The 21,583-nt window shown below is 48.3% G+C and overlaps 1 long non-coding RNA gene across 2 annotated transcripts in view; it reads right to left on the reverse strand.

The window, feature by feature from the left end:
• Positions 1-21,583, reverse strand: part of LOC140219372 (uncharacterized) — a 127,520-nt gene that overhangs the window by 71,933 nt on the left and 34,004 nt on the right. Inside the window, exons 2-3 of one of the 2 annotated variants that reach the window (XR_011895585.1) lie at positions 14,309-14,507; positions 9,162-9,232 (exon numbers count right to left, since the gene is read on the reverse strand). This is a non-coding gene — a long non-coding RNA (uncharacterized lncRNA). The remainder of the gene's footprint in view (positions 1-9,161; positions 9,233-14,308; positions 14,508-21,583) is intronic. The other variant, XR_011895586.1, reaches the window with a different exon arrangement.

Genomic DNA, 21,583 nt, shown 5'->3' on the forward strand with positions numbered 1-21,583 from the left:
AGCGGGTGGCATTTCTGTGCACACATGATCCAACCGCCGATGCCCATACCGCGACCTGGGACTGCGAGGGTTCGCCGTCAACGCACCGCGCCCTCGGGAAGGTGAACGCCCTCGTGACATCGCCGACTAACTCGCCGCTACTCAGTGGAGCTCTCGACGACCATCCCGGTCGCCGTCACCAGGCCGCTACCTGTCGCCACAGCGTCGTCCATACACTGGCCCAGCACGGGACCGCTCTGCGAGCCCATATCCGGAAAACTAAAAGCAGCAACCGATGGAGGTGCGGTTGCTGTTCGTCGAACTGACGAAGATCCTCCGCCGCCGACGAATACGCCGAAAATCCTACCTAGACGACATGTCAACGAGACGCCGCCATCCCGACGAAGTCTGGAAGCAAAGAATTCGCGGACGAAAGACGACCTGACGGCGCCACGTGTCAGCCACAGGGCAACGCGACGCAGCCGTGATCCGATGCCATGAGCTAACTGTAACGCAAGACAAAGAACCACCGACCTCGACGTGCTTCTCGACGGCCACGCAGTCGCCGCCTTAGTGGACACAGGAGCCGATTACTCCGTCATGAGTGGAGCCATCGCCACCTAGTTGAAGAAAGTTAAGACCGCATGGGAAGACCCTCAAATTCGGACCGCTAGAGGCCACCTCATCACGCCGACTGGAATAAGCACGGCAAGAATTACCATTCATGACCGGACTTACCCTGCCACCTTCGTTATCCTCCAACAGTGTTCACGAGACGTCACTCTCGGTATGGACTTCCTGAACCAACACTGCGCAATCATCGACCTGAAGTCGAAGTCAATAACGCTGTCGGAAGATAAAGCGATACCGCCGTAGAGCCCTCGTAGCCACCACGCCTTGAGTGTGCTCGAAGATCAAGTGAGCATCCCGCCTCGCTCCAGCATTGCTATTTCGGTCGGCACCGAAACACCCGCTGACGTAAAAGCTGTCGTCGAAGGCGACCAACGTCTACTGCTCGACCGCGAAATTTGCGTCACTCGAGGGATCGCTCGACTGCACGAAGCAAACACGAAAGTGTAGCTGACAAACTTAAGACAGGAGTTCAAGCACGTCAACAAGGGCACGACGATCGCATACATCGAGAAAATTCTGGAAAGCAGCAGTGTGTTTGTCCTCTCAGATTCTATCGCATATACCCCGACGACCGTAGTTCCCGAGCCAGACTTCGACATAAACCCAAGTCTCCCCACGATTAAGCAACAACAGCTGAGAAGTCTACTTCGACAATACAAAGAGTACTTTTCGCCGTCATCAAGGATTCGACAAACACCAGTCGCAAAGCATCGCATAATAACCGAAGAGTGTGCTCGACCACTCCGCCAAAGCCCTTATCGAGTTTCTACGCGAGAACGTGAAGCTATAAGGCACCAAGTCGACGAAATGCTGCACGACGACATCATCCAGCCGTCAAAAAGCCCGTGGGCATCTCCTGTAGTTTTGGTGAAGAAAAAGGACGAAACCCTACGTTTCTGCGTCGATTATCGTCGTCTGAACAAGATCACGAAGAAGGACGTATACCCCCTCCCACGGATAGCCGACGCATTGGATCGGCTCTGCAACGCTAAATACTTCCCGTCGATGGACCTCAAGTCTGGCTATTGGCAAATAGAAGTCGATGAAAGAGATCGCGAAAAGACCACCTTCATCACCACAGACGGCCTCTACGAGTTCAAGGTAATGCCATTTGGACTGTGCTCGGCGCTTGCAACGTTCCAGCGCGTGATGGACACGGTTTTAGCAGGATTGAAGTGGCAGACCTGTCTTGTTTACTTGGATGAAGTCATTGTCTTCGCTGGAAATTTTGACAATCACCTTAGGCGGCTTGCAACAGTACTAGAGGCCATCAGGTCATCAGGGCTTACTATGAAGCTGGAAAAGTGCCGCTTCGCTTACGGCGAGCTTCTGTTTCTAGGTCACGTCATCAGGAAATCTGCAGTCCGCCCCGACCCGCAGAAGACAGCTGCCATCGCAAAGTTCCCGCAGCCCATCGACAAGAAGGCAGTGCGTAGATTCATTGGCATGTGTGCCTACTACAGGCGCTTTGTCAAGGACTTTTCACGCATCGCGGAGCCGCTAACGCATCTAACCAAATGTGGTGTCGAGTTCAAGTGGGAAACGCCACAGGCCGATGCATTTCAAGAACTCAAACGACGCATGCAGTCGCCGCCAGTACTTTCACACTTCGACGAGAACGCCGATACTGAAATCCACACTGACGCCAGTAGCCTAGGCCTCAGTGCCATCGTAGTCCAGAGGAAAGACGGACTTAAACGGGCGATATCTTAGCCGGTCACTGTCAAAAGCGGAATACAATTATTCTACGACTGAAAAGGAGTGACTCGCCATCATTTGGGCTACAGCAAAAGTCCGCCCTTACCTATATAGGAGGCCATTCAAAGTGGTCAGCGACCATCACGCGTTGTGTTGGCTAGTTGACTTAAAGGACCCTTCAGGACGGCTGGCACGGTGCAGCCTCAGACTACAAGAATACATCACAGTAACTTACAAGTCCGGACGAAAACACTCAGATGGCGATTGCCTATCACGCGCCCCCATTGACCCGCCGCCGCAAGATGACAAGGATGGTAGAGTATCCGTCTCCAGTGCAAGAGGACCGTGATTCAAATCCCGGTGCCGCGCTATTCTCCACCGGAAAATACAAAAAAAAAAACCGTGTGTTGAGAAAATTGCATAAACAGGCCTGGAGTGCGGCCTGATCCCGGTGACCAGAACCGGTAACGCACTCTCTCACCAGAGCAGGATTGGCCACCCTGGTGCAGTACTTGGCCACAACCTCCTATATGAATACAACAATCGAACCCCGGCCCTCAGTCCCCAGCAGCCGCGAAGCAACTGACCACGGCGGCGGTCAGATCTGTGACGCTGCAGAGGGTGCTAAGAATACCTGGCTCCGGACAGGCCGCCATTGGAATCTGAACCTGGCAACGTTTAACGTTAGAACGCTATCTAGTGAGGCGAGTCTAGCAGTGTTATTGGAGGAATTAGAGGGTAGTAAATGGGATATAATAGGGCTCAGTGAGGTTAGGAGGACAAAAGAAGCATATACAGTGCTAAAAAGCGGGCATGTACTGTGTTACCGGGGCTTAGCGGAGAGACGAGAACTAGGAGTCGGATTCCTGATTAATAAGGAAATAGCTGGTAACATACAGGAATTCTATAGCATTAACGAGAGGGTGGCATGTCTTGTTGTGAAACTTAATAAGAGGTACAAAATGAAGGTTGTACAGGTCTACGCTCCTACATCTAGTCATGATGACCAGGAAGTCGAAAGCTTTTATGAAGACGTAGAATCGGCGATGGGTAAAGTCAAAACAAAATACACTATACTGATGGGCGACTTCAATGCCAGGGTAGGCAAGAAGCAGGCTGGAGACAAGTCAGTTGGGGAATATGGCATAGGCTCTAGGAATAGCAGAGGAGAATTATTAGTAGAGTTTGCAGAACAGAATAATATGCGTATAATGAATACTTTTTCCGCAAGCGGGTTAGCCGAAAGTGGACGTGGAGGAGCCCGAATGGTGAGACTAGAAATGAAATCGACTTCATACTCTGCGCGAACCCTGGCATCATTCAAGATGTAGACGTGCTCGGCAAGGTACGCTGCAGTGACCACAGGATGGTAAGAACTCGAATTAGCCTAGACTTGAGGAGGGAACGAAAGAAACTGGTACACAAGAAGCCAATCAATGAGTTAGCGGTAAGAGGGAAACTAGAGGAATTCCGGATCAAACTACAGAACAGGTATTCGGCTTTAACTCAGGAAGAGGACCTTAGTGTTGAAGCAATGAACGACAATCTCATGGGCATCATTAAGGAGTGCGCAATAGAAGTCGGTGGTAACGCCGTTAGACAGGAAACCAGTAAGCTATCGCAGGAGACGAAAGATCTGATCAAGAAACGCCAATGTATGAAAGCCTCTAATCCTACAGCTAGAATAGAACTGGCAGAACTTTCTAAGTTAATCAACAAGCGTAAGACAGCGGACATCAGGAACTATAATATGGATAGAATTGAACAGGCTCTCAGGAACGGAGGAAGCCTAAAAACAGTGAAGAAGAAACTAGGAATAGGCAAGAATCAGATGTGTGCGTTAAGAGACAAAGCCGGCAATATCGTTACTAATATGGACGAGATAGTTCAAGTGGCTGAGGAGTTCTATAGAGATTTATACAGTACCAGTGGCACCCATGACGATAGTGGAAGAGAGAATAGCCTAGAGGAATTCGAAATCCCACAGGTAACGCCAGAAGAAGTAAAGAAAGCCTTAGGAGCTATGCAAAGGGGGAAGGCAGCTGGGGAGGATCAGGTAACAGCAGATTTGTTGAAGGATGGTGGTCAGATTGTTCTAGAGAAACTGGCCACCCTGTATACGCAATGCCTCATAACCTCGAGCGTACCGGAATCTTGGAAGAACGCTAACATAATCCTAATCCATAAGAAAGGGGACGCCAAAGACTTGAAAAATTATAGACCGATCAGCTTACTGTCCGTTGCCTACAAAGTATTTACTAAGGTAATCACAAATAGAATCAGGAACACCTTAGACTTCTGTCAACCAAAGGACCAGGCAGGATTCCGTAAAGGCTACTCAACAATAGACCATATTCACACTATCAATCAAGTGATAGAGAAATGTGCAGAATATAACCAACCCTTATATATAGCATTCATTGATTACGAGAAAGCGTTTGATTCAGTCGAAACCTCAGCAGTCATGGAGGCATTACGGAATCAGGGTGTAGATGAGCCATATGTAACAATACTGGAAGATATCTATAGCGGCTCCACAGCCACCGTAGTCCTCCACAAAGAAAGCAACAAAATCCCTATAAAGAAAGGCGTCAGACAGGGAGATACGATATCTCCAATGCTATTCACAGCATGTTTACAGGAGGTATTCAGAGGCCTGGAGTGGGAAGAATTGGGGATAAAAGTTGATGGAGAATACCTTAGCAACTTGCGATTCGCTGATGATATTGCCTTGCTTAGTAACTCAGGAGACCAATTGCAATGCATGCTCACTGACCTGGAGAGGCAAAGCAGAAGGGTGGGTCTGAAAATTAATCTGCAGAAAACTAAAGTACTGTTTAACAGTCTCGGAAGAGAACAGCAGTTTACGATAGGTAGCGAAACACTGGAAGTGGTAAGGGAATACATCTACTTAGGGCAGGTAGTGACCACGGATCCGGATCATGAGACTGAAATAACCAGAAGAATAAGAATGGGTTGGGGTGCGTTTGGCAGGCATTCTCAAATCATGAACAGTAGGTTGCCACTATCCCTCAAAAGGAAAGTGTACAACAGCTGTGTGTTACCAGTACTCACATATGGGGCAGAAACCTGGAGGCTTACGAAAAGGGTTCTGCTGAAATTGAGAACGACGCAACGAGCTATGGAAAGAAGAATGATGGGTGTAACGTTAAGGGATAAGAAAAGAGCAGATTGGGTGAGGCAACAAACGCGGGTAAACGACATCTTAGTTGAAATCAAGAAAAAGAAATGGGCATGGGCCGGACATGTAATGAGGAGGGAAGATAACCGATGGTCACTAAGAGCTACGGACTGGATTCCAAGAGAAGGGAAGCGTAGCAGGGGGCGGCAGAAAGTTAGGTGGGCAGATGACATTAAGACGTTTGCAGGGACAACATGGCCACAATTAGTACATGACCGGGGTAGTTGGAGAAGTATGGGAGAGGCCTTTGCCCTCCAGTGGGCGTAACTAGGCTGATGATGATGATGATGATGATGATGATGATGATGACTTCGCCGAACAGCAACGAAGAGACCCGGGGCTAAAAGCCCTAGTCCAGTATTTGGAAGGGCACACCGACGTTCTCCCTAGGACGTTTAAGCGTGGATTGTCTTCGTTTACGCTTCAAAACCACCTACTCGTGAAGAACTTCTCACCAGTCTGCGCCAACTACCTTCTTGTTGTTCCGTCGACGCTGCGTCCAGAAGTACTCCACGCCCTACATGACGATCCGACTGCTGGGAACCTTGGTTTGTCCCGGACGCTTTCGAGGATACAAGAAAGGTATTACTGACCGCACCACCGCTGATCTTGCCCGTTATATAAGAACATGCCGAGACTTTCAGCGACGCAAGACACCACCACCGAGAAGGCCAGTGGGAATACTACGGCGAATCGAGCCCTTTGCCGACCGTTTCAGCAGATCGGGATGGACTTGTTGGGACCGTTTCCAACGTCAACAACCGGAAATATGAGGATCGTCGTGGCGACGGACTACCTCACCCGCTTCGCTGAAACAAAAGCACTGCCGAAAGCTGGCGCAGCCGAAGTGGCGAAATTCTTTGTCGAGAACATCCTGCTGCGACATGGCGCCCCAGAAGTCCTCATCACCGACAGAGGAACGGCCTTTACAGCGGAGCTCACCCAAGCCATTCTTCAATACAGCCAGACAAGCAACAGGAGGACAACTGCCTACCATCCGCAGACGAATGGTCTCACAGAGCGCCTGAACAAGACCCTCGCCGACATGCTAGAAATGTACGTTGAAGTCGAGCACAAGACGTGGGATGCGGTCCTGCCGTACGTAACATTCGCTTACAACACGGCGGTGCAAGAAACAACACAGATCACGCCATTTAAGCTGGTTTACGGCAGGAACCCTACGACGACGCTCGACGCCATGCTGCCGCACGTCACCGACGAGGAAAATCTTGACGTCACTACCTATCTCCAGCGCGCCGAAGAAGCTCGACAGCTCGCCCGCCTACGGATCAAGAACCAGCAGCGTACCTACAGCCGACACTACAACCTCCGACGATGACGTTTCGTCGAGTACCAGCCCGGCGACCGTGTGGGTATGGACCCCGATACGCAGACGAGGACTGCGTGAAAACTATTGCGACGCTATTTCGGACCCTACAAGTTCATCCGACGTATTGGCGCGCTGGACTATGAGGTCGTGCCAGACGGTAGTGCGCATTCACAGAGGCGCCGCGCACAATTTGAAGTGGTCCACGTGGTGCGCCTTAAACCCTTTTACGGACGCTGACGAACTTCCTTATTTCGTTGTTTTCTTTGCTACGAGTGCTTTTCTTTATTACTTTCGTTTGTTTGCAGCATCGGGTCGATGCTTTTTAAGAGGGGAGTATTGACACGTGTACTTATCTTTATCGGACGACCACGTTTCGCCGCCTAATAAATGTTTTCGCACAGCGCGGGACGCGCCGGCATGTATCCGAAGTTTCTGGAAATTTATCGATGCTTCTATTCGCTGTCTGTTGTCGCCGAACCTTGTGTTATCTGATTTCATCGTGTGACGCAAATGGTCTAGAACTTTGTGGAAGGCACGCGGGTCCCAAGAATTAGCCTGGAACATTCGACGATTGCTGTATAAAAGCCGACGCGCTTGACCCGCTGATCAGATTTTGGCGATCGCCGACTGTGTTCGCCGCAGTTTAGCCTGTATTTGTGGGCACAGGTTCGCCCAATAAAACGCTAGTTTCGTCTTTCACAGTTTGACTGTTTTTTTACCGTCACTACTACGTGACAATATCTACTTGCGGCAGTTAGTGATAGCGGATCCGTATCATGAGACGGAAATATTCAGAAGAATAAGAATGGGCAGGGGTGCATTTGACAGGCATTCTGAGATCATAAACAGCAGGGGCGCAATCGGAGATATTTTGTTCGATACGCGTTCTGTTCGGTTGCTGCAACGTCACAAAGTTGCAGTATGCAAAATTTGTGACAGCGGGGCGGAGAGAGCAGCCAATCAGGAAGCGGTGACCTCCCCGGAAGTTTACTTCCGTCGTTTGTCGTCTGCTTGGAGACAGTATACTACAAAACGAAATGTTTCTCGTCTTCCATATGAATGAAATCTTTATCTAAAAAATGTATTTTTTCTTCTCAAGCCCAAACACGTTTTCAAATAGTAGTACGTGTGACTAATGCAATTTATAAGTATTAGTTTCTTTGCGTCTTCCCTAGGTGGTGTCGCGCACAGCGAAAAGAGAAAAAGAAAAAGAGATGACGGGAAGAGTGGCGCACTTTTCAAGAGGCAGCGACAACATTCCAGTGGCTCGCTGGCACCGATGATGGGGTCAATTTAGCTGTACAACCAACGAATTATTTGTTTCGAGAAACAAAAATGACGCCGGAATTCACTTTCTGCCATTTCTTCAAACACGTTTCGTACCGCCACCCGCTCTCCTCCTTCCTCTAGAAACGCCAGCGCAACAACCTAAGTTCCCAACGGAAGCACCATTTTCTCGAATTAAACTATGGATTGGATCCAAACGTGCCATGCCGCAGCCGCCGGTGGATCCAATCTAATCCACCAGACGCGCCATGCGAAGCCGTATGATCGCTCCAAACTTCCCAGCTCCCGTCGGGTTCGGCGCCTATACAGTGGCCTAGAAGGGGCAGTGCAGCGGGCGCCACTCTCCAGGCGACCCTTGGAGCGTCGGCAGTAGCGGCGGCGCTGCGGTCGAACTATCTTCCAAGCTAGCAGGCGAAACTGCTGTAGAGAATGGCGCGCGTTTCACGGAGGCGTTCATATGATCATATCGCACGCAAGTGCTTTTCTTCAAAATTACCATTTGGAAGAGTTAATTTCATATTCTTTGGTTACAGCGAAGAAATTAAATGCAAAGTGCATGCGGTAGATACAAAGCACACGCTGAAACGAACTTGGTGTCTCTGTATCCACCACTGAAATGTGGCTGCGGTAATAAACACGTTAAAAATGAAATTTAAACTCGGCAGTGCGATGTCAGTGCACGTTAAAGATCCCCAGATGGTCGAAATTATTCGGGACCTCCTCTACTACGGCACCTCTTTCTTCCTTTCTTCTTTCACTCCCTCCTTTATCCCTTCCCTTACGGCGCGCTTCAGGTGTCCAACGATATACGAGGCAGATACTGCGCCATTTCCTTTCCCCCAAAACCAATTATTATTAAACTCGGCAGTAGCGCGGCGGTTTTAATTGTTTTTATCTAATTAGTTCTTACACTGCACGCTTCCAAACGTTTGGTACAACTTTTCACAAGGATATTGGAGAACTCAAAACTTCTGCAAAATATTAACACCCAGGAGAACTGAATGGTATGACAAAAAGAAGCTGATTACTCACCTTGGATGGTAAATTCATGCAATAATATAAGTGCAGATTGAATCCATCCATGGAATAAACAATTATGAGTCCTGCAATACGCCCACACAAACAATTTATTCTCAAGAGCTTAACGCCCGCATATGAATGAACTGCAGAAATGAATCAACACAAACACTGAAGCAGAAGGCAAAGAGGGAAACTTCAAACAAATGGCAGAACAACTGCTTTAGTTTAAGAGACCATGCAAAGGAGGGGTGTTTGCAAGGTTATGCTGCAAGAAAGAAACACAAGGACGCAGTTTGTGCACATGCATGTATGTTAACAATCTGTATAGGTAAGACCTCCACTTAGGTCAACCTGCTGAGCTTGAGGTGCTTGGTGGAGTTACGCTTTTTCAGGAGATTTGATTTGTTGACGCCTTTCACAAAAAATGAAGCCTCATGGTGATATAAAAGCCTACAATTCGCGGCGTTAGGCTATTTACGTGCTCTTCACATCCAACCTGTAGTGGAGCAGCTTTGTGAATCATCTGCAGAACATCCATAAAGCTTTCACAGTGCAGTTTCCGTGTGCTAAAGCAGTAGTAAAGACGTCTTCTAAGCGTGTGATGAACCTGAACAGTTCGAGTGAGGGGTACACCAAACCACCACGGTCGTTGTGCTTTATATATTCCGCTGCAGCTAAGCGGCGCCCTTCCTGTGCCGGGAGTAAAAGACGGTCGGTGCAAGATGGACACTTGGTTGGCAATACACACCTCTTTGCCGCATAACCAGCAATGTGGCATATAAGCCTAGAGTCACTCCTCCTCACGGTGTAGGGATGGTCTACAGGTTCTCCTGAAGCAGATGAAGGTGCCAGCTTGTCTGTGTAAGATTTCACAATATCCACCAGTTTCTGTTTTGCAGTTTTTTCTTTGTCTTCAACGCTGAGGAGAGAACTGATAGTATCTCCGTCGACGTTGGCACCTGTAACACTTCGGGCGAGGTTATAAAATGATAAGCAGTTAACTGTGAGCAGAAACTGCTGTGGCGTTGGGTGCGCATTGCAGCCTGACGACATCCTTACAATGCCGAAAAAATTCTCAATCTTGTCTTTGCTGAGCCGGGATGTCAGAACATAGCTGAATCCAACCACTTTATTCAGGTAGCCGAGCAGCTCAAGTGTACTAGTAAGGGTCACCCTTAGCCCCTCTGCAGTGGACACACTTAGGAACTGCTGCTTGTCGGCATGAGCCTCCCATAGATTTAGAAAATCAAGCATTTCTTTTATGACTTCCACCTTAGTAGAGGCTGGCCGTAGAGCTTCTGCAGCATATCTGCTAGTCATAACAGCTATCAAAGATTTCATTCGCATAAAAAATTTCTCTGTAGCTTGAATTTTACCACACTGTCTCTCAAGCTGAGTGCGGTACAAAAAAAATGCCTGCAGTGGACCGTGTCCGAATAGCTGAAAGGCATAACTCGCTCTCATTTTCTCAAAATTGTTGGGAGCTAAGTGAACAGTGGTTATACTTGGCATCGCTTTCAAGGTTACCGAATTGCTGTCCAGTTTGAAGGCTTCTTTCACAAACTCCAAAGAAACTAGCCCCTCGGGAGTGTTCAGCGAGGTTGTCAGAAGTCGGTTGCGAACGTTTTTCACGAGATGAGGGAAATCGGAAAGGAAGTAAAGAAAGCGGCTGCTGTCAACAGGGTGCACAGTTTTGCAGACCACTTCCTTCGATGAAGCATGTATGTTGAATTTTCGCCACATCACTCTGTTCCATGAAGCTCCATCACAGGTTAAGTAGTCCACGAATAGGCCAGCCTTCTCTGCCAAAACTGTAGCCTCCAGCACGATTTTGGCTAATAGGTCACCTCTGACATTCTCATGACTACCGAATGTCCCAAGCACCTGTGTCCAGCTGCCCACAAGTGGCACAAACAAGACGACAAGCCCGTGATTGCAGGGCAGTGATTCTTGGCCCTTAGGCGTGTACTGCGCCAAATCTACAAAGCCTTCAATCTTGCCTCCATTGCTCACAGTCAAGTGCTCAATTAGCTTCATTTCGTCAATAACGATACCTCCATGCCGGTGCATATTTTCAAGTTGGGCTACTTTTGTTTTCAACGCGCTCAGCATCTTTTCATTGAAGCCATAGCCAGTTCTGTAGCGAGCAGTGTACTTGCGTATTGTGGTTTCGCCTGGAAGTGCAAGGATGTTTTGCTTCCTCATGTACTGATACAACTTCGGGCTTCTTATCTTGAGCAAAATGCACTCCAGCATCCATTCATTGTTGTATCGCATTCCACATAAACTCTTCCTTTTTGCTGCTTCAAAGCACTGTTTGACGGCAAGCTGCTGTTTTGGAGGTAGTGATCCTATATTTGCTGCTAATGCTTCTTCAGTACTAGCAGAAGATTCATTTTTCAGTCTCTGAATATGTTCTTCAAGGCTTCCCAGCCTCAACAAGAGCCTCTTGTTTCTGCGCTTGCATACCTTCAGCTTCCGCTCGGCACTTCCACAGGTATTAGCCGTTGTTTTCCTAAGCTTCTTCAGTCGCGACTGCCGCGTGAGAAGGGCCTTCCTTAAATACTTGCAGCTGACGCAAGGCGTTCCCACCTTCTTCGCGCTTCCTAGGCACTTAATGCTGAAAGCAGACCCACACTTGAACTGCATTTGGCCTTGCAAGTTTTTAGTCAGATTGCTCAACAATGAATCGCGATGGGCAGCTGCTCCTTTACACAAGTGCAGTGCGCACGCTTGACCCAGAACGGTTTCCACATCCCACACAGTAGCTAGCACCTCCGTGCCGTTAATACAATGAACATAGTCCCTGATAATGAAATGCTTCTCGAAATGCAACTCACAAACAGCACAATCAGGTGTGAGTCTCCTGTCGTCTCTGCGAAGGTTGCGTTCCCACACGCTTCTTCTCTCCGGGTCGGCGGGTGCTTTGAATAACGAGAGTTTGGCCGTTTGCTTGATCCGGGAGTATCCTGTGTTGCACCCCGGTGCGAAACAATGGTTCAGGCGTTGCTTCTGAGCCATTCGGGCGTTGTAGAAGCCCACATTCACACACAAAGAAACGAGAAACACCGCCTAACAAGCACAGCAGTCGTCCAGTCCCCACGTGCAGACGGCGATCACATTCAAGATTGGTCGACTGCAGCGCCGCCGCTCCGTTCGCCACCACCGGAGTCAGGCTACTCAATGCGCCGCCGCCTCCGCTCGCTGCACTGCCCCTTCTAGGCCACTGTAGCGCCTAGCAGACGAAATGCTCGGTGGGAGGATGATTGACAAGAGCGTGTCGTCATTTTGACGTCACAAAAATGTGGCCGCGCCTCGCGGATGGCGACGTCGGCGCGGAGTAGGCCGATCGCACGCGCCGGTAACTGAACAAACGCGCCGAACAACCATCTCCGATCGCACCGCAGGTTGCCATTATCTCTCAAGAGAAAAGTGTATAATAGCTGTGTCTTACCAGTGCTCACCTACGGGGCAGAAACCTGGTGGCTTACGAAAAGGGTTCTACTTAAATTGAGGACAACGCAACGAGCTATGGAAAGAACAATGATGGGTGTAACGTTGAGGGATAGGAAAAGAGCAGATTGGGTGAGGGAACAAACGCGAGTTAATGACATCTTAGTTGAAATCAAGAAAAATAAATGGGCATGGGCAGGACATGTAATGAGGAGGGAAGATAACCGATATTTACAACATTTTACAGCAATACATTCATAGGAATCAGTAACGCACGAGAATTCACACAGCAGCTCGTAGGACAGATCGTTCTTCAAACAAAGTGAAGTACCTCCACCACGGCGGTGTTTACGATAAACACCTTCACATTTATAACCATCAAATTGAATAATATCATCTGCGCTTGTGAACCACGTCTCGGTAAAAGCTAGAACTTCGAATTTATGTTCTAAAGATTCCAAATAAGTTTCAGTTTCCATATATTTATTTTTCAGGCTCCTAGCATTTAAATGAAAGATAGATAGCTTGTTATCTTTTAGAAAAAATGAAGCATTTACGGCAGAAGTAAATAAAGAACTGTCATAGTAAGCTGATGCACATGTACCCGCCATAAGAAACTAATGTATAACGCCCAGAAGGCACGAGAAAGTCAGCGTATCAGACTCAGATCAGCTTTGCATGCAATACGGATTGCGGGCTCGCCCTGAGCCCTGCGCACGAACAGTTTGCCGTCCCTATGCCAAGCGAATTGGTAATGTTTTTCCTGACATGGTAGCTTCCTTTCCCACAGAAACTTCTTGTTTTCTGGCGTCAGATTATCAAGGAAGTAAACATTTGATTTCCTCGCTTTCAAATCACTCTTTCTTGTCATCCATTCGTCCCGCGTGACACGGGATACAAAACGGACGAGTACTACAAATTCTTTGCCTGGTTTAGGTGGCAGCCTATGCATACGTTCAACATCTGCACGGGATAGTTCGGCAAGTTGCAGTGCTTTCGCTAAGTTGTTTACTTTGTCAAGCAGTACTTCATTGTGACTGTGCGCAAGACCATAAATTTCCAAATTTTGGTGCCTGCTATACTGCTCAAGTTGGTTAATTTGCTTTCGCAGTATAGGAATTTCTTCTTTGCCGTTGTTTACCTCAGCTTCTTAGACCTTTTTTTCTTTTTTTCAAGGAAGCTATCTCTTAAGAATGTGTTTTCATTGTAGCCAGCACTTGATCGTACACATCCGAGAAATGCTGCACAGTTTGCTCTAATTTGCCTACTGTGTGCTTCAGAAGCATGAGTTCTTCAACTTTATTCATAATGGCCGGTAGTTGCATCAACTGCTTGTTAATTTCAGACAACATCCTTCAACTCCTGAAGCTTGCTCGTGTTTCTCTTTTCGCACGTCAGCGGCCATTCGGGCTGCTAATACAACACACGTCTGACATTTCCAATTATTCTTCGTCGCGTCATCTTGTGCCCTAAACGCGGACTTAGTCACGCCTGAGCATGCGCCGAGGTCGTAACCAAAGCCGCATTCTGTGCACATAGGGTACGAGCCTGATTCTGGAACGGTGTCATTGCAGACTAGATAAAATACAGACAGAGGCAGTTCTAATAAAAAAAAAGTGCATCAGAGTAACATTAGAAGCAGAAGTGGTGGTGGCACGGAGCAAGGAAGACTTCGACTAAAAGGTAGAGTTTGCCCCAGCACCAACCTGCAAGTATCGAAGAACTTGAATACGCTTTCTGCGATGCCATTCGCCACCACCACCGCAGAGCAAATGCACCAATGCCAGGGGAGCCTTGTTCGTTTAAGGTAGCTCGATGACGTCACTGCTGGATGTAATCGTGGAAGGATTCCTCTGTCAGCGCTGGTGCCACGTGGGCGATGTTTCCAGGGAAGGATAGCCGCAACTGCAAGTATCGAAGAACTTGGTTACGCTTTCTGCGATGCCGTTCGCCACCAGCACCGCAGAGAAATATCTGACCATGTTGAATAACTGGCCACCTAGTAAACGTCAAATGTGGTAGCCTAACGGGCCAAGGCAAATAAGTTGCTAAGTTCTGATAACATCTCAAATGATATTATTGAAACAGATAACCGAAAACAGCAGAGGTAAAATTACAGTTATGACATAACTTTAAAAGCACCTCTGCATACAGCTGGAACCCTCAGCATTATGCATGCTCTACATGCAGGTGCCTTTATACATCATTGCATGATCTCCTCACAGTAAGGTTATAAAACATTCTGCACAAACTACCTGATGTGTAGAACTGAGGTTAAACAGCGCGAATAAAACAAGGACACGAGGAAACAAATACCACAGACAAGCGCTGACTGCCAAATGGAAGTTTATTTGAAATTCTCCAGCAATTTTATACCTTTTTAAGCATATGCATGCGTACACCAGTAGCAAAAACATCTTCAAATCAGCAACATCATAATCTTTCATCCAAAAAAACAATTTCTTTTCCCAACAAGGCAAGAGAGGGAGCGCTTACACATTTATCTCCTTCCTTTCTAATGTAATAAGCCTCTACTATTTCCCTTTCCCTATTACCTTTTCCTATGAATTTAGTTTTTTCAAATATGGGAGTGCAGCGACACTTGTTACAATGTCCTGCTAAATGACTCCCATGGCCATTCTTTAGGTTACTGCTGTGCTGACGAGCTCTTTCATTGAGACACTGTCCCGTTTGACCTACATAAGTCTTCCACAGCTCAGCGGTATCTGATAGATAACGTTGCGCCTGCAGTCAGTGAAACGGGATTTATGATTTGTGGTGCACAGGGGCCTCTTGCGCGTTTTCATACAATTACATATCGAGGACAACTTACACGGGGCACTGAAAAGCAAATGAATATTATGTCTATTGGAAACTTTCTTTAGATTGTGTGACAACTTGTGCAAGTATGGCATCACGTGCGCTTTTCTCTTGTCTTTATTCTTCTCTTTTTGTGATGTTTCAGAACTTGTTCTTTTTTCTTTCTGCAAGATGGCTTCGAATACTGAAGTGATCCCAGAACTGGGAGAATCTGCGTTCTGTAATTGCGCTATCTGATTTAAAAAAAAACTTTGATCGAACTCATGCTCACACGACTTACTCAGTGCTGCCTTAATGTACATAGTTGCTATGCCTCTCTAAATCAATTTAGAGTGTGCGCTATCGTAGGGCAGCAAGGTTTTCTTAGATCTGGGATGATATCCCCAGCATACATGCTCGTCCAAAGAAAAACAGAGATTAATATCGAGAAACTGAATGCGGTTGTTAATTGGCAGTTCATACGTTAACTTAAGTCCTCCCAATGTGTTAATGAACAAGTCCAAAATTTCTTCAACCGCGTCATGAAAACGCATACAGGTATCTTTCTTCATAACAATTAAGTAGTCGTCAACGTATCTAAACACTCGCGTTACAGGCATGTCCACCAACTTAGCAGAAATTACATTGTCAACTGAGGACAAACAAAAAATACAACATAAAATGGGGGCTGTGGCTGATCCTATACAGATGCCAGTGCGTTGGATGTAGAACTGTCCATCCTAATTAAAAGCAGTTGAATGAAGATAAAAATCTAAAATCGTTAAAAATTGTCGCTGTTGACACCTATAGAATGCTGAAAATTAACTTCTCCAAAGTTTTCTATCCTATCGCGCACATCAAAGCATCGCGCGGCACAGAATAATATAAGCCCTCTATTGAAGATGCGGTTAGTGCAGTCCCCTGGTCTTCATTAATCGCCATGATAACTTCTTCAGAGCTCCTTACCAGAAAATGGTCGTTTATCTGCAACTTCTTGAAATGGCCTTGCAGGACTTTTCCTACATGGCATTGCCATGACGTCTTCTCGGACAGTCACCCTAACAGGGTATTCAGGCTTGTGTGTTTTGCAAGTGAAGAAAGCAAACGCAAGCGAAAAAAAGGCAAACGCGGCATTGCGATTGGGCTTAGCAGTCACGTGGGGCACAAGGCGCGCTGCTATCGGCTGTTGTAGATTTGATTTGCTGACGAACCTCTCTCGCGCACATTTGCGCAGCAGCGAGTTGCGCGTTCCGATCAACGTGATGACGATCGTGGCAGCTTACGCACCTTTTCTGTGATGAGCCCCAAAGGAATGAAGTTCCGAACGGCCCACGTGTACTGAACACCAGGAAAGGCGTGGAAAAGAGGCAGAAAACTACTCGTATAAGCGGATGTCGCCGAGCTTGTTGACGAGGCACGACCGGCGCACATGGGTGACTGGGAAAACGCGCACGCGTGGGGTGCTGACGACGCGACCACAGAACACCTACGCGACCACGAGCGATGGTGAAGGCGCGACCACGAGCGATGGTGCCGTCTGGTGACGTTGTGGTCGTGGCGGCAACGCGACATCGGTGAAGCAGTTTTCGCGCCAAAGATTTAACTGTGGATTTCAGCTCCAATTCCACTAATAAAGAGGTTGCGCAACGAGAGACAAGAGCGGACGTTTTGAATGCGCTGTCACCTGCCTCTGCCCGACGGATGTGTAAAAATCATGTGATGCCCCCTCGGGCATAATCTTCGTTGGCCCGCCAGGCTCGGTAGGCAACATTGGTCACCACACCAATAAACACCACCGACAAGCACAGCTGCTCGGCGGTCAGTCATCGTTCATCACGCTGTGCCTCGAGCCCTCCCTCGCTCACGAAGCCGGGCGGATCGTGACACTGGCGAGAGTACCCACGCCGCCTCAGCAGCGCCCCCCGTTGCTGCCACCATGCCGCTGTACGGAAGGCTCGAGCCGTTCGAGGGAGATGGCTCCGCCTGGCCAATTTACGAGGAGTGAGTCCACGTGTTCTCCTGGGCAAACGACACACCCGAGGTCAAACAGTGGGACATTTTCCTGGCCAGCTCCGGGACCCCCGCTTCAGTCTCCTGCTCGACCTTCTCAAGCCACCCACGCCCCATGCTAACACGCTGGGTGAGCTGCTCGCCATACTGCGCTCGCATTTCAACCCAGCACCGTGCATACTAATGGAGCGTTTCCGCTTCAACAACCGGAGTTTCCGGGAAGGAGAGAGAACGACAGAAAGCTGAGTTAGTTGGTAAGGATTCATTTTGCAAAAAAGAGGTGAGGCGGGCAGACAGGACACAAGAGTAGAGATGTGGATAACACGAACGCCGACTATCAACTGAAGGGAGCACTGAGGCGAGAATAGAAAGAAGACACAAAACTCATCTGCGCAAGCTTGCCCAGATGAGTTTTGTGTCTTCTTTCCTTTCTCAGCGCTAGGCAAGTACACTTCTTGAGTCCGGGCACCCAGCCATCCATGTGCTTTACTATAAACCGAGGAACCCCCCAAGGTTCCATTCTCTCCCCGACTCTCTTCAACTTGGCGATGAAGGACCTCCCCACAAAGCTCAACCTCGTTACAGGTTTATATGCTAACTTTGGTGTGCCACCAGAAACTCAGGTAAACAGGAAGCCACACTTCAAACCGGCTTAGACATCGTCGACGCCTACATACACAAGCTAGGCCTCACATGCTCCCCGGAAAAATCAGAGTACGTCGTCGTACTGAATTCTACGCACAAAGCAACTGCTGAATGTGCCCGCCTCTCCTTGACTATGACCGGCTAGCCTATCCCGCACAGAAAATTCTTCCGCATCCTCGGATTTCTTTGGCAAGAGAGTGGACGCAGTGTGGAGTGGCTACGGCGCATTCTCCATCAGGCTAGTCAAATCATACACATGATGACACGTGTAAGCAAGCGCCACACAGGCCTGCGTGAACACGAACTCCGTAAAATTGCTGAGGCAGCAATCTACTCCCGAATTCCTTATGGCCTGCCATACGCTGCCCTCACACGCACTCAGACCAAACGACTCGAGGCTTCTTTGCGACAATGTCACCGCATTGAAATGGGTGTTACCACGTACACCCGCAGCTTCGATGTTGAATGCGCAACCCTGCACAACACCTTGGATGCGAAGGTCCAAGCCATATTGGAAGCCATTACTATTCCCTCTTACTCCACACCAACCATTAACGTTCGCTCAGACAGCCAGGAAGCCCTTCGTTCATTCACAAACAACCTACTTCCCCGTCATATTAGGGCATCCCTCGTGCAACACATGCAACAGCATCCCTCACTTCACGTCCTCTTGGAGTGGGTGCCGTCCATCAGGGGATACAGGGTAATGAGCATGCTCACTCCCTCGCTCGCGTGCCTAAAATACCGGGCTCTCCTATTCCATGGCCTCACACTTATTACAGCAGAATGCACCGCTCTGAACACCGCTAGCAAAGCCGCGCTAGGCTCTGCGAGGTGCGCTCATCTCCATGTGCCTTTCTGGCCCTCGATCTCTCCTTCACCCGCCATGATGCCTCCCTAATTCGTGAGGCTCAAACTCTAACACTGGCGAATGACGTCATGCAACACATTATTGAACAAGGCCATGGCCACCCGGCATGCCCGGTGTATGTTGGCTAACCCGACTTTCGCCACACGTACTGGACATGCCACTGTGCACAGTCCTCGCCTCACTATCTCCCCACCTCTACACCTCTACACTACATAATCACACGGTACCGAAGCGGCGGACGGCACCGACGAAGAGCCGTTTCAAATGAAGTTTTATTCATTCACCGAACCGCAACGAGACGGCCCATTCGGCAGCGTAGGTGCTTACTCTCCGCACCCCGACAGCGACCGTTCTGCAGTTTGAAACCAAGGACTGAATGACCGGCTATGGCGAAGTTACCAAATGTTACCGCTTAACTCGACGGACAATGCCGCCTCCCCGCCCAGCACTCAGTCAGGAGGAGGCCGTCATCCTAAGGAACATACAGACCGGGTCACTCCTCGCCCCGGCAGTGCTACGCATGCTTCACCCAGAACTCTATCCGAGTGGTGTGTGCGGTGTTTGTGCAGTGAGTCCGGCGGACCAATGGCACATCATGTGGGGCTGTGCAAGTTTCCCGACCGAAGCTACCTCTATGGCATACCCGCCCGAACTTCAAAGTGCAGTGCTGTCTACAGACAAGGACACTCAACTATGGGCCGTCCAGCAGGCGCGGGGTGTGCTCGAAAGGCACAAGCCTGACGACCTACCACAAACGGGCCGAACTGGGGTAATGCAGAGTAGGCCATAATCTCGGGTCGGCGCTTGGCCAACGTCATGACGCATAAACTGCCGGTTGCCGGCATTTGGGCATGGCAGCGGCACATCAGACATGTTGACGAACCCGTTTCGCTACGCTGTGCAGGTTCTCGCAGTGGCTCTGGGCATGCAGTCCGTAATGCTGGGCTTTGCGACGACAAGGCTGCCTACAAATGATCTTCAATCCAGCGGCTTAGACGGAACGGCACGTGTGGACCAGTGTGTCATCACGGAAATCAACGTTGCACCCGTGACAGTGTCTGCGAATGCGCCAAAGCTGGCCAGATCTCATCACGTGAACGTTCGTGATCGAAGAGGAGGAGGCGTAGCGGTTCTTTTCAAATCTTCATTATATGTTATAGCAATGTCTGACGTAACAGGCGTGGAAAGCCTGTTTTGCAAACTTTACATAAATAAAGTCTGCTACCTTTTAGGAGCAGTCTGCAGGCCTCCGAATTCATCTGCCACAATATTTGAACAGCTTAACGAGTATATGCATCGCCACATAAAGCCTGAAGACAAACTGATTGTGACAGGTGATTTTAACCTTCCCAATCTGCTCTGGAACACCTTTTCGATAACCAGTGCCAAAAGTGTCGAGAATGAAATGTTAAACATTGTGTTCAATTTCGACCTCTTGCAAGTTGTAAATGAGGCAACCAGAATTCAAAACGACTCTGAGTCAATCCTTGATCTGTTCCGTATAAGTGGGAATATTAAAGACAAAGTGACCTGCAGCGTCACCTCCGGCATTTCAGATCACAAAGCAGTAGTCTTGACGTTAGAGGGCGTTGCATTGGAACAGAGAGGCGATGTCAAGTTGTTTCCTAATTTTTCTAAAGCAGAAGACGAGTCTATTCTTGATGCTCTCAGTTTTAATTATGACTCTTTCAGAAACAACACTAGTTCGGTGAATGATTTGTGGCTTTTTTTTCAAGGGGGTAATTCACGAATGCATTCAGCGTTTCGTGCCAAGGATAGCTAAAAAACATAACTTTCGAAATCCATGGATAAGTAGAGTAACGCTGCAGTTGCAGCGAAAATTGAAACGCCTAAAGAGGGCGAGAACGACAAACAGGTCTGGCTTGAAACTAATGGTCGAACAGATATCGGAAGAGGTGAAGAACAAGATTGCGCATGATAAGAAAAACTATTTCGATATTCACCACTGCCATCCATTATCAAAAGGTCACCCGAAAAATTTTGGAGATTGGTGAGCCCGAAGTCTCGCTCTAACGACGGACGTGTAGTTTATGGTGGTTGCGTGCAGGATGATGCAGGGGCTTCGACGGCATTCAATAAAAATTTCAAAGCGATATTTACGCAAGATGACGGCCGTCTTCCGCCTTTCGATGTGTCCGTAACCTCCTATTCCTGATGTCGAAATAAGTGAACATGGCATTTTAAATCTGCTGTTGAACCTTGAGGTAAAAAAATCTCCTGGACCAGACCATATCCCAAATGCTTTCCTGAAATCTTATGCTGAGTGGTGTGCAAAATACTTACACGTTCTGTACACTAGGTGTTTAAACGAAGCTGCAGTACCTGATGATTGGCGGGATGCCAGAATCATGTCTTTGCACAAATCTGGTGAGAAAAGACTCATTCAGAATTACCGTCCAATTTCGCTAACCTCAACAGCTTGTAAAATGTTAGAGCATATTATTCACAAACATATAACTGCTTTTATTGAAGAACATAAGCTACTTACCTGTATGCAGCACGGCTTTAGGCGAGGATTTTCAACTAATACCCAACTTGTAGAAATCATTCATGACTTTGCAGCAGCCATAAACGAGGGTAAACAAACAGACGTAATTTTCATGGATTTCCGTAAGGCGTTTGATAAAGTCTCGCA

This window comes from Dermacentor andersoni, chromosome 7 (assembly GCF_023375885.2).
Source record: "Dermacentor andersoni chromosome 7, qqDerAnde1_hic_scaffold, whole genome shotgun sequence".
Classification (NCBI taxonomy): Eukaryota; Metazoa; Arthropoda; class Arachnida; order Ixodida; family Ixodidae; genus Dermacentor; species Dermacentor andersoni.